Source organism: Vulpes vulpes, chromosome 1 (assembly GCF_048418805.1).
Source record: "Vulpes vulpes isolate BD-2025 chromosome 1, VulVul3, whole genome shotgun sequence".
Taxonomy (NCBI): domain Eukaryota; kingdom Metazoa; phylum Chordata; class Mammalia; order Carnivora; family Canidae; genus Vulpes; species Vulpes vulpes.
In genome coordinates, this window is record NC_132780.1 from 48176471 (window position 1) to 48199737 (window position 23267).

General features: G+C 41.0%; 1 protein-coding gene across 3 annotated transcripts in view; it reads right to left on the minus strand.

Annotated features, from left to right (window-relative positions):
• C1H9orf153 (chromosome 1 C9orf153 homolog) overlaps window positions 1-23267 on the minus strand; it is a 44099-nt gene that overhangs the window by 11448 nt on the left and 9384 nt on the right. The window contains exon 1 of one of the 3 annotated variants that reach the window (XM_072763474.1): window positions 1779-1861. The exons of the other annotated variants lie outside the window; for them this stretch is intronic. The gene's annotated coding sequence lies outside the window, so the exon portion shown is untranslated. Of the gene's footprint in view, window positions 1-1778; window positions 1862-23267 lie in introns of those variants that run through there. 3 annotated transcript variants of the gene reach the window in all.

Sequence of the window (23267 nt, forward strand, 5' to 3'; positions counted from 1 at the left end):
ATATTCTCATAAAGTAATTGAATTTCAGGAAAAAAAGAATCCTCAGTTTTATCTATAGCAACAGTCAGACAAAAAGACAGAAAAACAAAGTTTGAGCCCAGGATTTTTCTATTTATCCAAGCTATATTTGAAAGAATAAAAGCTCAAGAAAAAATTTTGATCTTGCCAGAACTCAGGAAATATTGTTCCCGAGTGCTTCTTGTGAGAACTACCAGTCGATGGACTTCAGGCAGCCAAGAGATGAAATGGACTTCAGAGGTCAAGAATCTTTCAGCAGTAGGGCAAGGTGGCCGCTATGCAAAACTGCAAATGCATATACTCTCTGAACCTAGAACTCCCACTTCTAAATATTATATTTTCTTACATTTGAAAATATGTTTGCATAGGTAACAGTGAAACATAACTGAGATTATTCACTGCAACACTGTATAACAGCAACAGACTGAAAACAAGTTGAGGGTTCTAAGAGGATGAGAGCTCCAAGCAAACTCAATGCCCATCCACAATATAAAGGGTATGTTGTGCTTTTTCATACAATAGAACAATCTTCAGCAAAAGATTCTATACTTTATGTTACAATGTATGTAACACTCAAACATGAGCAAACTTAATCTTTAAGGTTAGGAGCCAGGATAGTTCTTACCTTGGGAGGGGTCAGCACTGGAGCATGAGAATTCCACAGCTGGTAACGTTTTATTCACTTGATTTGAATGCTACCTGTGTTTAACTTAATAGAACTCCACTGAGGTTTATCTTTATAGTCTCTGCACACTTTCATTAGTAAAGATCAGGGCCCCTGGCTGTCTCAGGCAGAACAGTATGTGACTCTTGATCTTGGGTCATGTGTTCAAGCCCACTTTGGGCAGGGAGATTACTTAAATAAATAAACTTTTTTCTTTTTTTTTTTAAAGATATCAACACAGGTGCCTGGGTGGCTCAGTCAGTTAAGCATCTGCCTTCAGCTCAGGTCATAATCCCAGGGGCCTGGGATGGAGCCCCACATCCAGCTTTCTGCCTCTCCCTTGCCCTCTGCTTGCTGCTCCACCTGCTTGTGCTCTCTTTAATAAAATCTTAAAAAAAAAAAAAAGATATCAACAGAAACTTTACATAAGGTGGAGAAGAAACAGTTTCTAGGGAAAGTGGAAGAAAGACAAGAAAAATCCATTCATACTGTTTTTGGGCAACCAATGGGCTTAGATATAACTGTCAACATTGAAGGATGAATGATAGTGGAAAGGATCCAGTATGATAAATAGATGTCAGAAAGTAGGAGAAAAACACATTGGAGAAAAAGTATAAAACAAGCAAAATCTAGGTTAAGGATGTGCTATGACAAAATATGAGGAACTATGGTTGATAATCACTGTGTAACTGTTTCATTGAAATTCATTATATTTTTCTACATTTTTTGCAATTTTAAAATTATATTCTATCTCCACTTTTTTGCATTTCTCTACTTTCATTTGCAATTTTTATTTCATAAGAAATATTTTTTTAAATGCTTGGCTTATAGAAGAATTACTCAAGGAAACAAGGTAATTTTATAATCAAAATCTTCCATGCTCTGAGTAATGTACAGAATTGTTGAATCACTATATCATATATCTGAAACTAATAGAAAACTCTACGTTAACTATACTGGAATGAAAATAAGTTTAATAATAATAATAAAAAAAAGCCTTAAAAAATTCTCCATGCTTTGAAAGAAAGTAAAACATGGGTTCTGTGAAAAAGAAGTCAAAGAAGAGATAAGACAATAGAATACTGAAAGAGGGCACCTGTGTGGCTCAGTGGTTGAGCTTCTGCCTTTGGCTCAGGTTGCAGTCCCGGGGTTGTGGGATCAAGTCCCACATTAGGCTCCCCGTAGGTAGCCTGCTCCTTCTTCTGCCTTGTCTTTGCTTCTCTCTCTCTCTCTCTCTCTCTCTGTGTCTCTCATGAATAAATAAAATCTTTTTAAAAATGGGAAGAAAAGAACAAAGGCATTAAAACTATAAGACGATAATTACAAAAAACAGTAAAGAACCAACATACATATATTTGGTCTTACTAAAGAACGCAACAGAAAAAATATTAAAAGGTATAATTTTTTAACTTTGCTAAATGAAAGGCCATAATAGTTCATCATGACTGAAAAAGTAATAAGAACGATGGATATGGAGCCAGATTTTGTTGAGGAAAACAATAACAGCAAACATGTATAGTGTTTATAATGTGCCAGACACTGCTCTGAGTTCCTTTATATGTCAACTAACTTGATTTTCATAAAAATGAGTAGATGCTATTATCAGGCCCATCTTAAAAAACTGGGGAACTGAGGGATAGGTAAGTTAAGAATACAGTTAAGAATCCAGGATGGCAAAGATAAAAACATTAAAATTATTTCATGTTGATGAGCTGCTGGGAAAAGAGGCAAGTTTATAGGACATTTGGAAATAGAGCCTTCTTGGCAATCTGGTGATGTCTGTTAACATTCAAAATGTTATCTTTTATGATTCTACAGTTGCATTTCTTGAAATTTTTCCTGCAGAAAACTGATGGCCAAGTATAAATTATGAACCAAGTTCTTCATATAACAGCTTATAGTAATGAGAAATAAAGAGAATCAAGATAACATCCAGAAAAAAATCAGGGAGAAGACAGATGCAGAGAAAGTCCTGGTGCATTTCGATTTCCTGGTACATATCACTCCTGAAACTGGCACCATTATGTACCTCTTGCATTGTAGTTATGTTTGCCAAAAATTTCCCCTTTGCTTATGATCATTTATATTTGGGGTTCTGTCCTCCCCAACCCAATTCTGATAAATATATTTGATGTATAAAGAGTTTTTTTTAAATCATTAAGAAAAAGATGAACAGTTCATCAGAAAAAGAAATAACAGAAAAATACTCAAAGGGTTTGAAGAGGAAATTCTCACAATTGAGGATGAACAAAGCCAGTCAACATAAGGATATGCTCAAGTCACAGGAAATTACATGCAAATACATGTAAAATGAGATTTAAAAATTATCAGGTTGGTAAATATCAATATACTGAAAATGTCCATTTATTGGGAGGATGGAGAAAAACTGGCATTCTCATTCAATGTTAGAGGAAGTGAAAGTTAGTCCAAACTTTAGAGAAAAACCTGGCAATGTGCACTAGAATATGGGGACTCTTAGAACTAATAGTGCTATTTCTAGGGATATGTGCTAAAGAATAATCAGAAAATTGTACAACGGATGATCATTTTCAATTGCCCATTATATTAAAAAGCTGAAGTAGGGGATTAAATCAGTAAGACATTAACTTTTTAAAAGTCATTTAAACTACCATGCCATGTAACCATTAAAAAGAAAAAGGTAATTTAAAAATTATTTTCCTTGGAGGGGAATATGACAGCAGAGTGGGAGGACCCTAGGTCCACCTCATCCCACAAATACAACTAGATAACTATCAAATCATCCTAAATACCCCAGAAATGGACCAGAAGACTGGCAGAACTCCACCACTGAAGGTAGAGAAGGGGCCACATAGAAGGAAGTAGGAAGTGCAGAGACAAGGCTTGGGAGACAAGTGACAGTGGCTGCGTGGTGGGGAGCCGAGCTCATGAAGTTCAAGAGATAGATGAGCACACAGGAGACCTCAGAGGGGAGCTAAAAAAATTCCATAGCAATTGTCTTGGAAAGCAAGAGGGCCTAAATTTCAGGAGTTGTTATATCCAACGGGGCTTAAAGACTGGAGTTTCAAAGGTCAGTGTGCTTGGATCTGGGAGAGCTCAAAGGACATTGGGGCTGCTCTTGGGAGAGAAGGTAGGGCAAACAGTCCATGAACACACGACATGGAAACGGCAATTTGAAAAGCACATGGGGCACACAGTGGGGAGGTTCCATGCTCATCTCAGAGCTATCCCAGAGAGACAGCATTCACAGAGAGACAGACCCCTCTGGGAACAAAGGAACTGGCCAGCACCATTTCCCTCCTCCAGCCCTCAGCATAAACACAGAGCCACCTCAGGAACCAACAATGCACCAACACTCACTACCTAACTTGCTTACACCAAGCCCTGCCCATCCCACATTGGGAATGCTCCCCACTCCATTAATATTTGCTGTAGTCCCAACCCAGTGGGCCCCTTCTGGCAGAAGACTGAACCTTGACAGTACCACCACCCAGGTGATTTGCAAGGCCTTGGCTCCAGTGGTGGTGGAAACAAGTCTCATTCCACAAGCAGGCCAGAGCACATTTAGTTAAAACATGCCACATTTGGGCCAGGGACCAAACACTGCCCACAACAGGCAAAGAGAGCTTCTGCCAATGACTGGCATAAAGGATAAAGTGGCCAGGATACAAAAGCACAGTGCATGCAGGACACACTGGAGACACTCCCTGAGCACCTGGTCCCCGGGGAACCACAGATACTACACAGCAGGCACTACAAGACCTTGTCTTCATAAGGCCATTACCCTCAGGAACATGAGAAGTGGCTGACATTCCTAACAGGCACAGAGACTTAGACAAAATGGGAAGACAGAGAAATTTGTCTTAAATAAAAGAATAGGAGAAAGCCATGGCCAGAGATCTAAGCAAAACAGATGTAAGTAACATGCCTGATGGAGAATTTAAAACAATTATCCATAAAGACACTCACTGGACTTGAGGAAAGAATGGAGAACATCAGTGAGACCATTAACAGAGATAGAGAATAACATAGCAGAGATAAAGGGCTTAATAAACAAAATGAGAAACAGGCTGGAAGAAGCGGAGGAATGAATTAATGATCTAGAAGACAGAGTAATGAAAACTGAACAACATGAACAAAAGAGAGAAAATAGAATTATGCAAAACAAAAATAGACTAAGAAAACTCAGTGACCCCATCAAATGTAATAACATTTATATTCCTGGAGTCCCAGTAGAAGAAGAAAGGAGAAAAGGGGGCAGAGAATTTATTTGAAGAAATAACATCTGAAAACTTCCCTAATCTGGAAAAGGAAACAGACATCCAAACCCAGGAGGCACAGAGAACCCCCAAGAAAATCAACAAAAGCAGACCCACATCAAGACATAATTAAGATGGCAAAATAATAAAGAAAAAAATGATATACAAAAAATATTAAAAGCAGCAATACAAAAGAAGACAGTTACATACAAAGGAACCCTCATAAAGCCATCACTGGATTTTTCAGGGAAAACTTTCCAAGCCACAAAGCAGTGGTGTGATATATTCAAAGTGCTGAAAGGGAAAAACCTGCAGCTGAGAATACTCTATCCAGCAAGGCTATAATTCAGGATAGAAGGAGAGAGAGTTTCTCATACAAACAAAACCTAAAGTAGTTCATGACCACTAAACCAGCCCTCAAGAAATACTAAAGGGGGGCATCTGGGTGGCTCAGTGGTTGAGCATCTGCCTTTGGCTCAGGTCATGATCCCAAGGTCCTGGGATTGAGTCCCGCATCAGGATTCATGCAGGGAGTCTGCTTCTTCCTCTCCTCTGCCTATGTCTCTGCCTCTCTCTGTCTGTCTCTCATGAATAAATAAATAAAATCTAAAAAAAAAAAAAAAAAAAAAAAAAAAGAAATACCAAAGGGGACTTTTTGAATGGAAAGACCAAAAATGACAGTATGAAGGGAGGAAACATAAAAGCAGTAAAAATAAATAATTCTTTAAAAATATCAGTCAAGTAAGTCACAAAGTAAAAGGATGTAAAATATGATACTATATAACTAAAACATCAGGAGGAGAAAAGTAAAGAATGGGTTCAAACTTAAGAGACCATGGGATGCCTGGGTGGTTCAGTGGTTAAGCATGGCTCAGGGCTGGATCCTGGGGTCCTGGGATTGAGTACCACATAGGGATCCTTGTGGGGAGCCCGATTCTTTGTCTCTCTCATGAATAAATAACTAAAATCTTTAAAAACTAAAATCATAAAAAAAAAAATCTTTATTTATGCATCCAACTTGGGAGCACCCAAATACATAAAACAATTAAAAACAAACATAAAGGAACTAATTCATAAAAAAAAAAAAAAAAACTTAAGCAACCATAAACTTAATATAGCCTAGTATATGCAAAAGATGTTATATATTAACAGAATGGTAGCCACAGTTCAAAAACCACTAATAAATATGCAAAGAATGGGGCAGCTTGGGTTGCTCAGTGGTTTAGCGCAGCCTTCAGCCTGGGGCCTGATCCTGGAAACCCGGGATTGAGTCCCGTGTCAGGTTTCCTGCATGGAGGCTGCTTCTCTCTCTGCCTGTGTTTCTGCCTCTCTCTCTCTCTCTCTCTCTCCCTCTCTGTGTCTCTCATGAATAAATAAATAAAATCTTTAAAAATAAATAAATAAATAAATAAATAAATAAATAAATAAATAAGCAAAGAATGAAGAGAAAGAAATCCAAATATATCACTGAAGAAAACCGGCCCACCATGAAAGAGAGAAAGAAAATCAGAGAAAATCATCAGAAACCACAAAACAAGTAATAAAATGACAATAAATATATATCTATTAATAGTTACTTTGAATGTAAATGGAATAAATGCTCATCAAAAGAGGGTGACAGAATGGATAAAAAAAACAAGACCCATCTATATGCGGCCTACAAGAGACTTGAAAGTAAGGGGATGGATGTCAAAAGAAAGCTGGAGGGATGCCTGGGTGGCTCAATGGTTGAGCATCTGCCTTTGACTCAGGTTGTGATCCTGGGTTCTGGGATCAAGTCCCACATCAGGCTTCCCACAGGGAAGCCTTCTCCCTCTGCCTGTGTCTCTGCCTCTCTGTGTCTCTCATGAATAAATAGATAAAATCTATTTAAAAAAGCTGGAGTAGCAGTTCTTATACCAGACAAACTAGAGGTTAGAACAAAGACTGTAACTAGAGACAAAGAAAGACACTATATAATAATAGAGGGAACACTCCAAAACAAAGATATAACAACTGTAAATATTTATGCATCCAACTTGGGAGCACCCAAATACATAAAACAATTAAAAACAAACATAAAGGAACTAATTCATAATAATATAATGATAGTAGGGGACTTTAACATTCCCCCTTACATCAATGGATAGATCATCCAAACAGAAAATCAACAAAGAAAAATGGCTTTGAATGATACACTGGACCAGATGGACTTAATAGATATATTCAGGATATTCCATCCTAAAACAGCAGAATACACATTCTTTTCAAGTGAACATGGAACATTCTCCAGAATGTTAGGCCACAAACAAGCCTCAACAAATTCAAAAAGATTGAAGTCATACCATGCATCTTTTCTGACCACAACACTATGAAAATTAAAAGTCATCCACAAGAAAAAAATTTGAGAAGACCACAAATACATGCTATAGACAAATACATGCTACTGAACAATGAATAGGTCAACCAGGGAATAAAACAAGAAATAAAAAGTACAAATGATAATGAAACAAATGATAATGAAAACACGATGGCTTAAAACTGTTGTGATACAGCAAAAGTGGTTTTAAGAGGGAAGTACATAGAAATAGAGGCCTATCTTAAGAAGCAAGAAAAATCTCAAGTAAACAACCTTACCTTACACTTAAAGAAGCTAGCACAAAACAAAAAAAACCTAAAACCAGCAGAAGGAAGGAAATAAAGGTTAGAGCAGAAATAGAAACAAAAAAATCAATAGAACAGACCAATGAAACCAGGAGATGGATCATTGAAAAAAATTAATAAAACTGATAAAACTCTAGCCAGACTTATCAAGGAAAAAAAAGAGAAAGGGCGACCCCCACCAAAAAAGGGAAAGGATCCAAATAAATAAAATCACAATTGACAGAGAAATAACAACAGACACCACAGAAAAACAATTATAACAGAATATTATGAAAAACTATATGTGAACAAATTGACAACCCAGAAGAAATAGATAAATTCCTAGAAACATACAACCTACAAAAACCAAAATAGGAAGAAATAGGAAACTTGAACAGATTGATAACCAGCAATGGAATTGAATGAGTAATCAAAAAGCTTCCAACAAACAAAAGTCAAGGACCAGATGATTTCACAGGTGAATTCTAAATTTAAAGAAGAGTTCATACCTACTCTTCTGAAACTATTCCAAAAGAAATAGAAAAGGAAGGAAATCTTTTTTAAAATTTTCTGGTTGTTTTTTAAGATTTCACTTTTTCATTTATGAGAGACACAGAGAGAAGCAGAGATATACACAGAGGGAGAAGCAAGCTCCCTCTGGGGAGCCCGATGCAGGACTCTATCCCAGGACCCCAGGATCACAACCTGAGCCAAAGGCAGACACTCAACCACTGAGCCACCCCGGCGCCCCAAGAAGAAAATCTTAATTCATTCTATGAAACCAGCATTATCAGAAAAAAAAAAAAAGAAAGAAAAGAAAAAAAAGAAACCAGCATTATCCTGACACCAAGACCAGATAAAAAACAGCAAAAAGAGAACTACAGGCCAATATCTTAGATGAATATAGATGCAAAAATCTTCAACAAAATACTAGCAAACTGAATCCAACAGCATATTAAAAAAAATCATTCACCATGATCAAATGAGATTTATTTTTGGTTGCAAAGATGTTTCAATATTCATAAATCAATCAACATGATACATCACATCAATAAGAGGATAAGAACCAAATGATCATTTCAATAGATGCAGAAAAAGCATTTGACAAAGTACAACATCCATTCATGATAAAAATCCTTAACAAAATAGTTTAGAGGGAACGTACCTCAACATTAATAAAGGCCATATATGAAAAACCCACAGCTAATGTCATCCTCAGTGAGGAAAAATGGAGAACCTTTCCCCTAAGTTCAGAAACAAGACAAGGATGTCCACTCTCACCACTTTTATTCAACATAGTACTGGAAGGCCTAGCTACAGTAATCAGATAACAAAAAGAAATAAAAGGCATCCAAATTGGTAAGGAAGAAGTAAAACTCATTATTTGCAATATATGATACTACATATAGAAAACTCAAAGACTCCACCAAAAAACTGCTAGAACTAATTAACAAATTCAGTAAAGTTGTAAGATACAAAATCAATCTACAGAAATCTGTTCCATTTCTATACACCAACAATGAACTAGCAGAAAGAGAAATTAAGAAAACTATCCTTTTTACAATTACACCAAAAATTTAAAAATGCTTAGGAGTAAACCTAACCAAAGAAGTGAAAGACCTGTACTCTGAAGACTATAAAACACTGATGAAAGAAACTGAAAATGACACACACAAAAAACAGAAAGACATTCCATGCTCATGGATTGGAAGAACAAATATTGTTAAAATGTCTACACTACTCAGGAGCACCGGGGTGGTTCAGTTGGTTAAGCATTGGACTGTTGATTTTGGCTCAGGTCATGATCTCACAATGGTGGGATTGAGCCCACCCAACACTGGGCTCCAGTGCTCAATGAGATTCTCTCTTGATTCTCTCCAGTGCTTGAGATTCTCTCCAGTGCTTGAGATTCTCTCTCCTCTCCTTCTTCTTCTGCCCCTCTCCCTACTTGTGCTCTCTCTCACATGCACATAAATAAACGTTAAAAAAAAAAGTTTAACTACCCAAAGCAATCTACACATTTAGTGCAATCCCTATCATAATACCATCCGGATTCTTCACAGGACTCAAACAAACAATCATAAAATTTGCATGGAACCACAAAAGACCCCAAATACCCAAAGCAATCTTGAAAAAAAAAAAAAAGCAAAACTGGAGGCATCACAGTTCCAGACTTCAAGTCGTATTACAAAGCTGTGATCATCAAAACAGTAAGGTACTGGCACAAAAATAGACACATAGATAAATAGAACAGAATAAAAAAACCCAAGAAAAATGTACAATTATATGGTCAATTAATCTTCAACAAAGCAGGAAAGAATATCCAATGGAGACAGTCTCTTCAATATATGGTGTAAGGAAAACTGGACAATCATGTGAAGAAGAAGGAAACTGGACCACTTTCTTACACCAGACACAAAAATAAACTCAAAATAGATTAAAGACCTAAATATGGACTGAAACCATAAATATCCTAGAGAAAAAGCACAGGCAGTAAATTCTCTGACATTGGCCATAGCAACTTTTTTTTTTCTAGATATGTCTCCTGAGGCAAGAGAAACAAAAGCAAGAATAAACTAGTGGGACTACATCAAATCATTCCAATTTTCGTATATGTGCTGATGAAGCAAGCACAGGACTACATCAAATCAAAAGCTTATTCACAGCAAAGGAAACCATCAACAAAACTAAAAGGCAACCTATGGAATGGGAGAAGATATTTGCAAATGACATACCCAATAAGGCATTAGAATCCAGAATATATAACAAACTTATGCAACTCAACACCCAGTGAACAAATAATTTAAGAATGGGCAGAAGACATGCAAGGACAGTCTTCTAAAGAAGACGTCCAGATGGCCAAGACACCTAAAAAGATGCTCATCACCATTTTTAAAAAAGATTTCATTAATTTACTCATCACACACACACACACACACACACACACACACACACACACACAGGCAGAGACACAGGCAGAGGGAGAAGCAGGCTCCACACAGGAAGCCCGATACAGGACTCAATCCTGGGACTCCAGGACCACGCCCTGGGCCGAAGGCAGGCGCTAAACCGCTGAGCCACCCAGGGATCCCAGATGTTCATCACCATTGATTTGATCATCAGGGAAATACAAATCAAAACTACAATGAGTTATCACCTCATACCTGTCTGAATGGCCAAAATCAACAACACAGGAAACAATGTGTGACAAGGATGTGGAGAAAAAGGAACCCTCTTGCACCGCTGGTGGGAATGTAAACTGGTCTGGCCATGGTGGAAAACAGAATGGAGGTTCTTCATGAAGTAAAAAATAGAACTGCCCTATGATCCATCAATTACACTACTAGGTATTGACCCCAAAATACAAAAATGCTATTTCAAAGGGATACATGCACCTCTAGGTTGATAGTGGAATTATTTACAATAGCCAAGAGGTGGAAGCAGACCAAGTGTCCATCAATTGATGGATGGATAAAGAAGATGTGGTACATATACAATGGAATATTATTCAGCCACAAAAAAGAATGAAATCCCGTCTTTTGCAATGACGTGGATGGAACTAGAGAGTATGACGCAAAGTGAAATGAGTCAGAGAAAGACAAAGACCATATGATTTCACTCACATGTGGAATTTAAGAAACAAAATAAAAGACCAAAGGGGAATAAAAGAGAGAGAGACAAACCAAGAAACAGACTCTTAAAGAGAACAAACTGATAGTTACCAGAGGGGAGGTGGGTGGGGAATGGATGAAATAGGTGATGGGGAGGGATCAAGAGTACACCTATCATGGTGAGCACTGAGTAATACATAGAATTGCTGCATCCCTATATCATACACCTGAAACTACTAAAGATGTTTTTCCTCATTAAATGAAAACGTGAGGGGATCCCTGGGTGGCTCAGTGGTTTGGCACCTGCCTTCGGCCCAGGGCATGATCCTGGAGCCCTGGGATTGAGTCCCACGTCAGGCTCCTTGTATGGAACCTGCTTCTCCCTCTGCAGTGTCTCTGCCTCTCTCTCTCCCTCTCTCTCTTATGAATAAATGAATAAAATCTTTTAAAAAATAATAAAAATAAATGAAAGCGTGAAATAGTAGAACCATTTGTACAATATGATCTTGTTTTTATCTAATAAATATATCTCATAGGAGCTTATATACTCATTGTAAAATCTCAAAGGATATATCCCAACAGTGGTAGTCCCTAGGAATTTGGGTTAGAGTGTACCTTTTATTGTTTTCATTTGAAAATTTTTCTTTCATGAATATTACAAAATGAAAGCATTCACAGTTGGATGACAGGCAGTGATGCAACAGATGACAGAGAGGTGTGTAGAAATGAATCTCCAAAGACATTCAATAGAGTGTTATACAGACTAGAAGACAAATGGGAAACAATCTAAGTGTCCAATGCTGAGCTCATAACCTAACAGATTTGGGAAAATCATTAAGTTGAACAGAAATATTTAATAACAGGAAAGTTATACATAAGTATTCTATAAAGGAAATGGCCCCATTTCATCAAAAAGTCATTCATTTAGGTTCACCTAAAAATCTTTAAAAATTTTTTTTAAAGATTTATTTTAGAGAGAAAGAGTGAGAGCGAGTGTGTGTGTGAGAGAGAGAGGGAGAGAGAGAGAGAGAGTAGAGGGTGGGAGGGGCAGAGGAAGAGAGAGAAAGAGTCTTGAGCAGACTCCCCAGGTGGAAATCAAGAGTCAGAGGCTTCACAGACTGAGCCACCCAGGCTCCCCATGGCTCCCGTAGGGAGCCCAATGTGGGACTGGATCCCAGGACCCCTGGGATCACGTCCTGAGCCAAAGGCAGATGCTCATCCACTGAGCCACCTAGGTCCCCATTCACCTAAAAATCTTAACAGTAACTCTATCCATATATAGGATTGATTTGGGGTAATTTGTGTTCTTTCTTAGGATTCTTTGTGCTTCTATGCGTTTTACAATAAGCATTTCTTTTTGCAATTAAAAGAACATTTGAATGTCAGTATTAGGAAAGCTAAAGAAATGGCTGGAGGGAGTTACCTGTGGGAGATGCACGTCATGGGGGACTGCTCATATGTCTGGAAGAGCAGTGAGGCCAGGGACTTCGGGGAGGCAGCTCCTTGTAGCCCCCTGACAGCTCAGCTAACAGCTGGAAGGGATGGGCTCTACTCACAAGCAAACAAAGGACCAGTGGTTACCTAGGGCTGCAGGTGGGAGCTGGGAGGGAATGCAGACCGGCACCAGGTTTCTTATGGGGACTACAGAAAAATTCTCCTGGTGGCCCCGGGTTCACAGCGGGGGGTGCGCTGTGGCCTGGGGGTCTAAGGGCTGTGGCGCCCTGCTCAGCAAGCCCCATGGCGGGGGGCGGGGGGTGTGTGTGTGCAGCTGGCTCGCTCGGGCGCCCTGAGCAGGCTCTGCACTCGCCCTTGGGGAGCTCCAGCCTGCGGGGTCGGGTGCATTCCTTGTATCCTCATTACGATTCTGCTCTGGATTGAAAAAATTCCTGGAGCTACATAAACCCTCTGATTTCCTTCTTTGTTAGTCGCATGTGGCCCAGAAAAGCTCTAGGAGAATCCTATGGTAAAAACAAAGGTGAAGGGGCGCCTGGGTGCCTCAGCCAAGCTAAGCATCTGCCTTCTGCTCAGGGCATGATCTAAGGAGCCTGGGATCCAGCCCTACATCCCCACCTCTGGCTCCCTGCTTTCCCTCTGCCTCTCCCCCCAGTTCGCACTCCCTTCTCCCTCTCTCTCAAAACAAAACCAAACCCCACCAAAGGCGAAGTAGAAGGATGCAGGCATAAATGGATTACCAAAAAAAAGGACCAACGGAAATCTCTGATAAAAAGAAAAACTAAAGTGATGATTCCAAAGGATCTCACTGTTTTTAAAATGGACCTGAAAATATGAAGCACCTGGCTTGTATGTATGTATGTGTAAATAAGCGCAAAGAAAAGTTCTAAAATCAGATTCCAGTAATGGTTGAACAACATTGTAAATGTATTAAAAGTCATTGACTTGTGTACTAAAAGGAATACATTTTACTCTAAGGAAATTATACCCTAATAAAGCTGTTTTTAGAAAGGAAACAAATGAAAAGATAGACCCCCAAAAGTTGGTCAATTATATTGTGATCTGCTTGAAGAGGAACTATATTAATAGATGGGTGGAGGTCTGTATGGTGCCTATAAAAGGGAACCTGGCTAGTTACAATTTTAGGGCAGTTTTCAGGCTCAGCACACAGGATGATGGAATATTTCAGAGCCCTGAGCTGTGTCCTAGAGGTAACAGAGGCACCAGCACATACAAACTGGGGATACTGATCTTTAGTAATGGCTGTGATCCAGCTAAGTGTTTTGTGAACACTTACTATGTGTGCCACACATTGTTCTAAGAACTTAAATGCATTATTCCATATAATCCCCTCAACGGCTCTTGGACATAAATACAATTATAATCTCCATTTTGCAGATCAGGAAATTGAGGTATAGAGAGGAGGAACACTTTGCCCAACATAACAGAGCTAAGAAGTAGTAAATTGGAGACTAAACCAAGTAGTCCTACTTCAGGACTTCAGGATAGGGGCACCTGGGTGGCTCAGTGGTTGAGCGTCTGCCTTCGGCTCAGGTTGTAATCCCGGAGTCCTGAGATAAAGTCCTACACCCTCTGCCTATGTCTATGCCAATCTCTCTGTGTCTCTCATGAATAAATAAATAAAATCTTAAAAAAAAGAACTTCAAAATATTTTAAAAATTTATTATTAAGTAAACTCTACTACCACCATGGTGTTCAAACTCAGGACTGAGATCAAGAGTTGCATGCTCTGCCCACTGAGCCAGCCAGGTGCCCCCAAGAACCCATATTTATATAAATATTATGCTATTGTACATAAATATGATCTTGTCATATATGCATTTTATTTGCTTTTCCTTTTTGCTTCCTCCACCTTCCCCTACCTTCTTTCATTAACCTTCTTTCATCGGGTAACCTATATAATTAAATTTATCTGTGTTTATATATCATATAGTGACATATATGCATACTCATGCATATAAATGATTTGTCCTAATTGTTTATAGAACTGAGATCACATTCTACATCTTGTTCTTTCACTAACAATTTCTCATGAAAAGTCCACCAACTCATCTAGTATGCCTCTGGCCATTATGGTTGTTCTCTTACAATTTTCCACTTCAACCCTATAATTCAATGTATGATCCCTCAGCCCCGGCAGCCATACTACAGACCCTCCTGTCTGGGGAAGGGGAAGAGGCCATGAGAAAACTGAAACTCTTTGCTCTAGGTTTTGCTTGGAGCTGGCCTGCCTGGGGGCATCTCTCCATTCTTCTCCAGGTGGGGGAGCCCCATTTATTTCAGGGTGGCAGATATGGCTCTGCTTTGGTTGTGGGAGGGAGACAACAGTGGCTGTGCTGCTATGGGGTCAGGGGTCCTTGGGCCATCCATGAGGGCTTATTTCAAGATACAGTTGACCCTTGAACAACGCAGGGATTAGAGCTGCCGACCATGGTGGAAAATTCATGTGTAACATGTGACTCTTGAAAAACTTAACTACTAAGAGCCTACTGTTGACCAAAATCCTTATCAACAACAGTTGATTAACACAGATTTTGTGTGTCATATGTATTACAGATTATATTCTTGCAATACAAGTTGGAAAGAAGAAAATCATAAGAGAAAAATACATTTACAGTGCTGTATTTATTTTAAAAATCTGCATTTGCAACGATGCAGTTGGAACTAGAGGGTATTATGCTGAGTGAAATAAGTCAAAGAAAGACAAATACCATATTTTCTCATATGTGGAACCTAAGAAACAAAACAGATGAACATAGGGGAAGGGAAGGAAAAGTAAAATAAGATGCAAATAGAGAGGGAGACAAACCATGGGAGACTCTTAGCTACAGAGAACAATCTGAGAGTCGCTGGAGGGGAGGTGGGTGGAGAGATGGGGTAACAGGGTGATGGGCACTAAGGAGGCCATGTGATGTAATGAGCACCGGGTGTTATATGCAACTGATGAATCACTAAATTCTAACCCTGAAACTAATAATACACTATATGTTACCTAAATTCAATTTAAATTAAAAAATTAAAAAATCCATGTATAAGGGGGACCCATACAATTCAAACCCTTGGTGTTTGAGAGTCAACTGCATTGTGTATTACTAGAAAATCTGAGGCTCAGTAAGGCCAACAGACCAGGAGACAGCTGCCATTGAAGAGACAGTTACATTCCCAAGAGGGTGCATCCCATGCCAGGGGGGACCACACCCTGAAGGACCAGATCCATCAGGAGGCAGGTGGGGGTGGGAAACGTGAGCCAGAGCCTCTGCTGGTTTCTGCAGGGGGAACTGGGTGGCACAGGCCCAGCAGGTTTAGAGATAGAGATAGAGATAGAGGTTTAGAGAGTTTGGATAATTTCAGCAGGCTCTGGGCCTTAGGGGCTGTCCCCTGTGGTCTGACACCTAGCCCTGGGTGACAGGGCAGGTGGGTAGGGGGCTCAGAGTCCGAGCTTCCTAAGGAGATGGTTGAGGTTGGGATCAGTTGATTTGCATCTGAAAAACACAATCAGACAGGTGGTTTACTATCCCAAGGAATTAGCTAACCCAGTCCCTCCAGGGCCAGCTCCTCAGATGGGAAAGCATCAGAAACTACAGGACATGGTTGATACAGTAGCATCTTTTGTCCTACGCAGCCTATGCCAGAGCTATCTTTCCATGGAGATATGATTCGTTTCCCTACTTAGTATGAAGAGAGGGACCAAATTAGGAAGAGCAATAATACCCACCTAATAACTCCTTTGTAAGGATTATTACTGTTGTTTCTATTATTTGTTTCTATTATCTGCTTCAGTAGTGAGCACTGAGGACTTGGATTTCCTTGAAAAACAGCGGATTTTTTGTTGTTCTTATTGTTTTTTGTCTAAAGAAGCATTTACATACTTGTCACTAACAAACACTTGGAGCAAATTTCCAGGGATGTACTTTCCATCCCTGTCCTCATGTATGTACTACCCAGAAATAATTCATATGCAACCCCTTTATAAGGGCTGTGCAAAGGTGTGCCTTTAATGATATTTACTTAAGGGGCGCCTGGTGGGCTCAGTTGGTGGAGCATGCCACTCTTGATTGCAGGGTTGTAAGTTCGAGCCCTGTGTAGAGATTATTTAAAAATAAAATCTGGGGCAGCCCCCATGGCCCAGAGGTTTAATGCCATCTTCAGCCCAGGATGTGATCCTGAATACCCGGGATCGAGTCCCATGGCGGGCTCCCTGCATGGAGCCTGCTTCTCCCTCTGCCTGTGTCTCTGCTTCTCTCTCTCTCTCTGTATCATTCATGAATAAATAAAATCTTTAAAAAAAAATAAAATCTGGGGTTCCTGAGTGGCTCAGTTGGTTAGATGAGGGACTCTTGATCTCAGCCCAGGTCATGATCTCTCAGGGTTGTGAGATGGAGCCCTGTGACCAGCTCTGTGCTGGGCATGGAGTCGGTTTAAGATTCTCCCTCTCCCTCTGCCCCTCTTCCCCCACCACTCACATACACACATTGTCTCTAATTAAAAGATAAATAAAATCTTAAAAAAAATTAAAGGCATTAGTTTATCTTTTTCACACAATGAAATGTTCTTTTTTGCCCCGGGGAGCCTGATTGTGCTGTTGTGCCACCAGGCGGCACTCACTGGAAGCTTGCGTCCACTATTTCCTATTTCCTACTTTTTCTTTCTCAACCTTTCTTCATCCTTCCTTCCTTCTGGACTGAATTTTTGGCTGTAAGACAGCATTGATCCAACAACACATAGCATTCATAACTTGTTGGGTACTGGACTTGGTCTTAGGGATGCAAAGGCAAATAAAGTGCAAACGATAAGAAAAAGTTTCTAAAACATTTATAAAGAATTCATTGAACACCTGTTCTCACCCAGGCCCAGCTTAGACCCTGGGGTACACCAACATGCAGAACAAACATTTCTGCTCTTGTGACATCTACATGCCAGCAGAGGAGGCCCACAGAAAATCAAATATCTAGTAAATGGATGTTTGAAAACCAGAGTGCTCTAAAGGAAGTAAGCTATATCAGGGTCGAGGGAGTTTGGGAGTGCTGGGGGCCATATGTACCTTTAAATAGGGTGCCAGGGTAGACTTCATGGGCAGGTGATATCTGAGCAAAGATTCGTAGGAGGTATGAGCCCTGAGAATAATGGGGGGGGGGGGGGTGGTACCTTCCAGGCAGAGACCAGCCAGGGCCATGTGCTTGGGTGACTGGAGAGAGAGAGCAGGTTTCAAGGGGAATGGAACACAGGATGTGAGGGGAAGAGGGCAGAGGGGAAGAGGGTCCTGACACTCTGGGGTCTTGCAGGCAGACATGGACTTTGGCACTCCTCCTAGGGACTTGGGAAGCCACTGCAGGCTCTGCGACAGGCTCTGGGATATATGTACATATTTATTTATTTAAAGACTTTATTTATTTATTCATGACATAGAGAGAGGCAGAGACACAGGCAGAGGGAGAAGCAGGCTCCGTGTGGGGAGCTCGATGAGGGACTTGATCCCAGAACCTGGGATCATGCTCTGAGCCGAAAGCAGATGCTCAACTACTGAGCCACCCAGCTGTCCCCTGGCTTATATTTATTATTATTTTATTGGGATTCCTGGGTGGCGCAGCGGTTTGGCGCCTGCCTTTGGCCCAGGGCCCGATCCTGGAGACCCGGGATCGAATCCCACATCGGGCTCCCGGTGCATGGAGCCTGCTTCTTCCTCTGCCTGTGTCTCTGCCCCTCTCTCTCTCTCTCTGTGTGTGTGTGACTATCATAAAAAAGAAAAATTTTATTATTATTTTATTTTATTTTATTTTTTCCCCTGGCATATATTTTAAAGGAGTGCCCTGGCTGCTGGGTCCAGAAACATATTGTTAAATATGTTCTGTAAATGTTAATGGTAATTGTAAAACAATTCCACATATATAAAAATAAAGCCATATATGTATTTCTCTTTTTTTTGCCATATATGTATTTCATGTAGCAGACAAATCTTTTTGTATATAAAGTGGATATATGAACACAGTTTTCAATTCATAGCAAATCATCTGGAAGGACTTACACCAGTTTCAAAAGAAGAGAGGTAATAGGAAGGGGATGGAAGGGAAGATTTGCTCTCTTCATTAATAATGTGCATTTTGCTTAAAGTTTTTATACGATAAGCATGTCTTCCTTTTGTAATGTCAAAACAGCTCTGTTAGGACATGGCTGACTTCCTGTTTTGAGGAGAAAGCAGCACATATGGGAAAGAAAGATAACTCCCACTTGTCTTGTGTCTACGGAGGTACTTATGCACTTAGTCACACGATAGGTCCTTTTAAGGATACTGGAAACAATATTTGAAATGGTTCTTACTCTCAAGAATACTTTTTTTTTTTAAGGAGAGAGAGAGAGAGAGAGAGAGAGAGAGAGAGAGTGTGTGTGTATGTGTGTGTGTGCAGGAGCAAGGAGCGGGCAGAGGGAGAGGGAGAATCTTAAGCAGGTTCCACCCCCAGCACGGAGCCTGTTGCATGACCCTGAGATCATGACCTGAGCGGAAACCAACAGTCGGACACCCAACCAACTGAGCCACCCAGGTGTCCCAAGAATATTTTTTGATATAAAAAAACTGGGCATAGTTTTCTCTCTCCCTCTCAAATCATATATAATGACAATAAAGGAATTAGTTGTTAGAGTATAAATTTAGTACTAGAACAAAACAGCAAAGAAAATACTTATGAGGGGAGCCACGAAGTGGTCTTGTAGAAGGAGGATCTGGATTTGCAAGCATCAGCTCTCCATCACACATACCTCACAGGGTGAAATGTTTGCAGGTTAGATGAGGGTGACAGGAGCAGTTAGGTGTTCTGAGTTTCCTGAGAGTGCCCGCTCAGGCTTCCTCATGGGGACGTGCTTCCTCTTTGACCCTGAACTTTACTCCAACAGCCTGGCAAAGTCACAAACCACCTCCAGGAAGGTTCTTCCCCTGAATCTAACATTCAAGTTCTGGAATCAGTTTCTTCCACACACCCAGCCCCAACTTCCCATATCATCCTAATAACCAGTCCTTACACCACACACCTTGCATTATAACTACTGCACCGTATCCCCCTCACACTTTAACATCTCTGAAAAGCAGGACATATGGTACAGTTAGTGGGGGCTTCACAGTTGGTGTTGGCCAAGTGACTCTAAAGACTTTTCTCATGGCCCGTGCTTGTGAAAAATTGGATGGGGCTGTTGATGTTGTTTAGCTTGATGATGCTGTTGAACAGCTGTTGTTCATTCCCCTAAATAATATGCATTATGGTAGCACAGGTTGCGTTCAGTTACTGTTTGAGAGCACCTGGGACCTGGGTGGCTCAGTGGTTGGTTAATCGTCTGCCTTCAGCTCAGGTCATGATCTTGGGGTCGTGGGATCAGGCCCCACATCGGGCTCTCTGCTCAGCAGGGGCCTGTTTCTCCCTCTGCCCCTCTCCTCACTCATGCACATGCTCTCAAATAAATAAATTTTTAAAGTTACTGTTTGTAGTGTTTTTCTGAGTCTGCTCTGTCCGGTATGGTAGCCACTAGCTACATGTGGCCATTGAGCACTTGATATGTAACTAGTCAATTGAGATGTGCTGTGGTATGAAAAAAATAAAAATACCTCAATAAGGATTTGTATATTGGTTATATGCAAAAGTATGCTATTTCAGATACACTGGGTTAAATGAAAGTATATAGAATAAAAGCCAGTGCCTAAATAGTCTAAAGGAGCTCTTTTTAATAGAGAGTAGATAAACAATAAAAAATATAATGGCAAAGCCAATTAGTATTTATTTATTTAAAAGATTTATTTATTCATTTTAGAGAGAGGGCAAGGGGCAGAGGGAGAAAGAGAATCTCAAGCTGACTCCCCACTTGGGGCTCTATCCCAGGATGCTGAGCTCACGACCTGAGCCAACATTAAGAACTGGAAGCTTAGCTGACTGAACCACCCAGGGGTCTTGAAAGCATGTTCGCATTTTAAATGGAAAGGAGTGATCATGGAATTTCATGTGCCCAAAACCCAGTCTAGGAGATTGAATGCCAGGGACAGCCTGAAGCCGTCTGTACCACCCAGTGCCACCTCCTTCCCTCCCCACACCCAGAGATAACCACCCTCCTGAATTTTGTGTTTAGCATTCTCTTCCTTTTGTTCTTCTCCCTGCTAGTTTTCTTATGTATGTATGTCTCAGATTTCTCCTGCAGCTTGCTTCCCTCTTAAAAAAAAATAAAATTTTAAATACAGCAAAATACAAATAAAATTTACCATCACAACCATTTCTAAGCATAGAGTTCAATCACGTAAGAATATTTCCACTATTGTCCAGAACTTCTTTATCTTGTGTGGTGGAAAATGATTTCCTTTTTAAAAAGAATGGCAACTATGAGTGAGAAAATGCTGTTGCCCAGTCCCATGCAGGCGCAAGTGGAAAACAACCTGCAAGGACATCCAGGCCCTTGTCTGACCTCTGTGTCCCTGCGAGTTTCACAGGTCTCTTTGGGGGAGTCAGAGGTGGCACTGTGACTGTATCTTGGCTAACGTGTTGTTCACCCCTGTTGGGGCATCAGGTAGGACTACAGAGTGGGCTGGAGTGGGAAGCCAGCAAGGGTAGGGCATCACTTCAATTTTTGTGTTTTTTTGCAGTTTGTTTACAATGGCCAACCTCCAAATTCCAGGAGTGGGTCAACACAGAACTTCCATTTGGGGTACAATAAATACCCACTGTTCATCTTTTCTCTCTGGCTTATCTGGTTGTCTTTTCCTTCTGCTTTTGAGCCTCTCCCTCTATCTTCCAACCCTTCTGTTTTGTGACCATGCAAGCACTTGGGTTTGTAAGAGCTGCTTGTGGGAGTGTTCTTTCCATGTCCTTCTTTCTTGCTACATGATGCAACATTTCATGCCTCTGAAGACACCATAGTGGTTTTTTTTTTTTTTTTTTTTTAAATTTATTTGAGGGCAGCCCCAGTGGCTCAGCGGTTTAGCGCCGCCTTCAGCCCAGGGTGTGATCCTGGAGTCCTGGGATGGAGTCCCATGTCAGGCGCCCTGCATGGTGCCTGCTTCTTCCTCTGCCTCTCTCTCTCTCTCATGAATGAGTAAATAAAATCTTTAAAAAAATTTTTGTTTGAGAGAGAGAAAGTATGAGCAGGGGGAGGGGCAGAGGGAGAAGCAGACTCTGCACTAATGATGAAAGACCGATCCCAGGACCCTGAGATCTTGACCTGAGCCAAAATCAAGAATCAGACTCCCAACTGACTGAGCAGGCGCCCCCTATAGTTGGTCTTTTGAAGCTGTCTTCTCTCAAGATAGTCTGTCTCTCCTGCTTTGGCCCCTAACTTCCATGATAGGGGTAGTCCTCAGATGTCTGGTGAGCTGCGGTTGTCTGCTCATGAATACGAATGGGGTGCAAAAAAGCTGGCAGGAAACTCTATGCACACTAATGGGGCTTGTAGGTTTTGGGTGGACCAATTAGGGGAGATCTTGTGATGTGAGCATCTTTTTTTTTTTTTTTAAAGATTTTATTCATAAGAGAGAGAGAGAGAGAGAGAGAGAGAGGGAGGCAGAGACACAGGCAGAGGGAGAAGCAGGCTCCATGCAGGGAGCCCGATGTGGGGCTTGATCCTGGAACTCCAGGATCACACCCTGGGCCAAAGGCAGATGCTAAACCGCTGAGCCACCCAGGGATCCCCCTGATGTGAGCATCTTTAGGCCTTTCCTGGGCTGGTAAGATTCCCCATGCCCTGGTCTAGAGGGTGTTAAGTATCTCCCGGTGACAGGATAAATGCAGAGCAGGAGTGGGGCTGAGAATCCTTGTGTCCGGCGCTTACCATACGTTCGCAAAATCCCATGTTTTGTTCGGATGACTGCTGGTTGTTTTCCAGTACAATACTAGCACTCTACTGGGCCTGGCTCTCCCAGTCTGCAGGCCCTGTGTTAGCCTTTCCTTGGAGAAATTCTTTAGGCTACAGGCAGAGGCAATGAAGAGGGGGAGGGCATTCGGGGGTCCACCTTCTCATACAGTGCTTAGTAACCATCTTTTTTTTTTAAAAATATTTTATTTATTTATTCATGAGACACACACACACACACACAGAGGCAGAGAGACAGGCAGAGGGAGAAGCAGGCCCCATGCAGGGAGCCCAATGTGGGATTCGATCCTGGAACTCCAGGATCACGCCCTGGGCCAAAGGCAGGCGCTAAACTGCTGAGCCACCCAGAGATCCCCATCAGTAACCATCTTCTTGGTCCACCTTTCCCATGGCTCTTAGCTCCAGGAAGAGCCAATGTCGCTTGCAGTGGAGGCTTTTGAGAATTATTCGGGGGCATAATAGGGCCATCTAGTTTTCCATTTCCTCCAGTTTCCTGAACCATTAGTAACCCCTCCTCCATCTACCTTCCTAAATGTTACTGATGTTAGCATCTCTCCAGATTTCATCTTTGTGTGATATCTTTTTAACACCCTTGTGTTATAGTTTTGCTCCAAAGTCGAGGCATGAAATTACTCAGAGGTTTCAATCCATCATCTTAACGTACATCAGTGGTCTCCCTCTGACCTCAGTTCTTTATAGGGCAGGGTAGACATGCAGTGACCACAACTTGACTGTGTGCCATGTTCATGGTATCTGTCCAAATGGCATCATACTCAAAATGTAGCTCCCTGGGAGTGAGATGGTGTG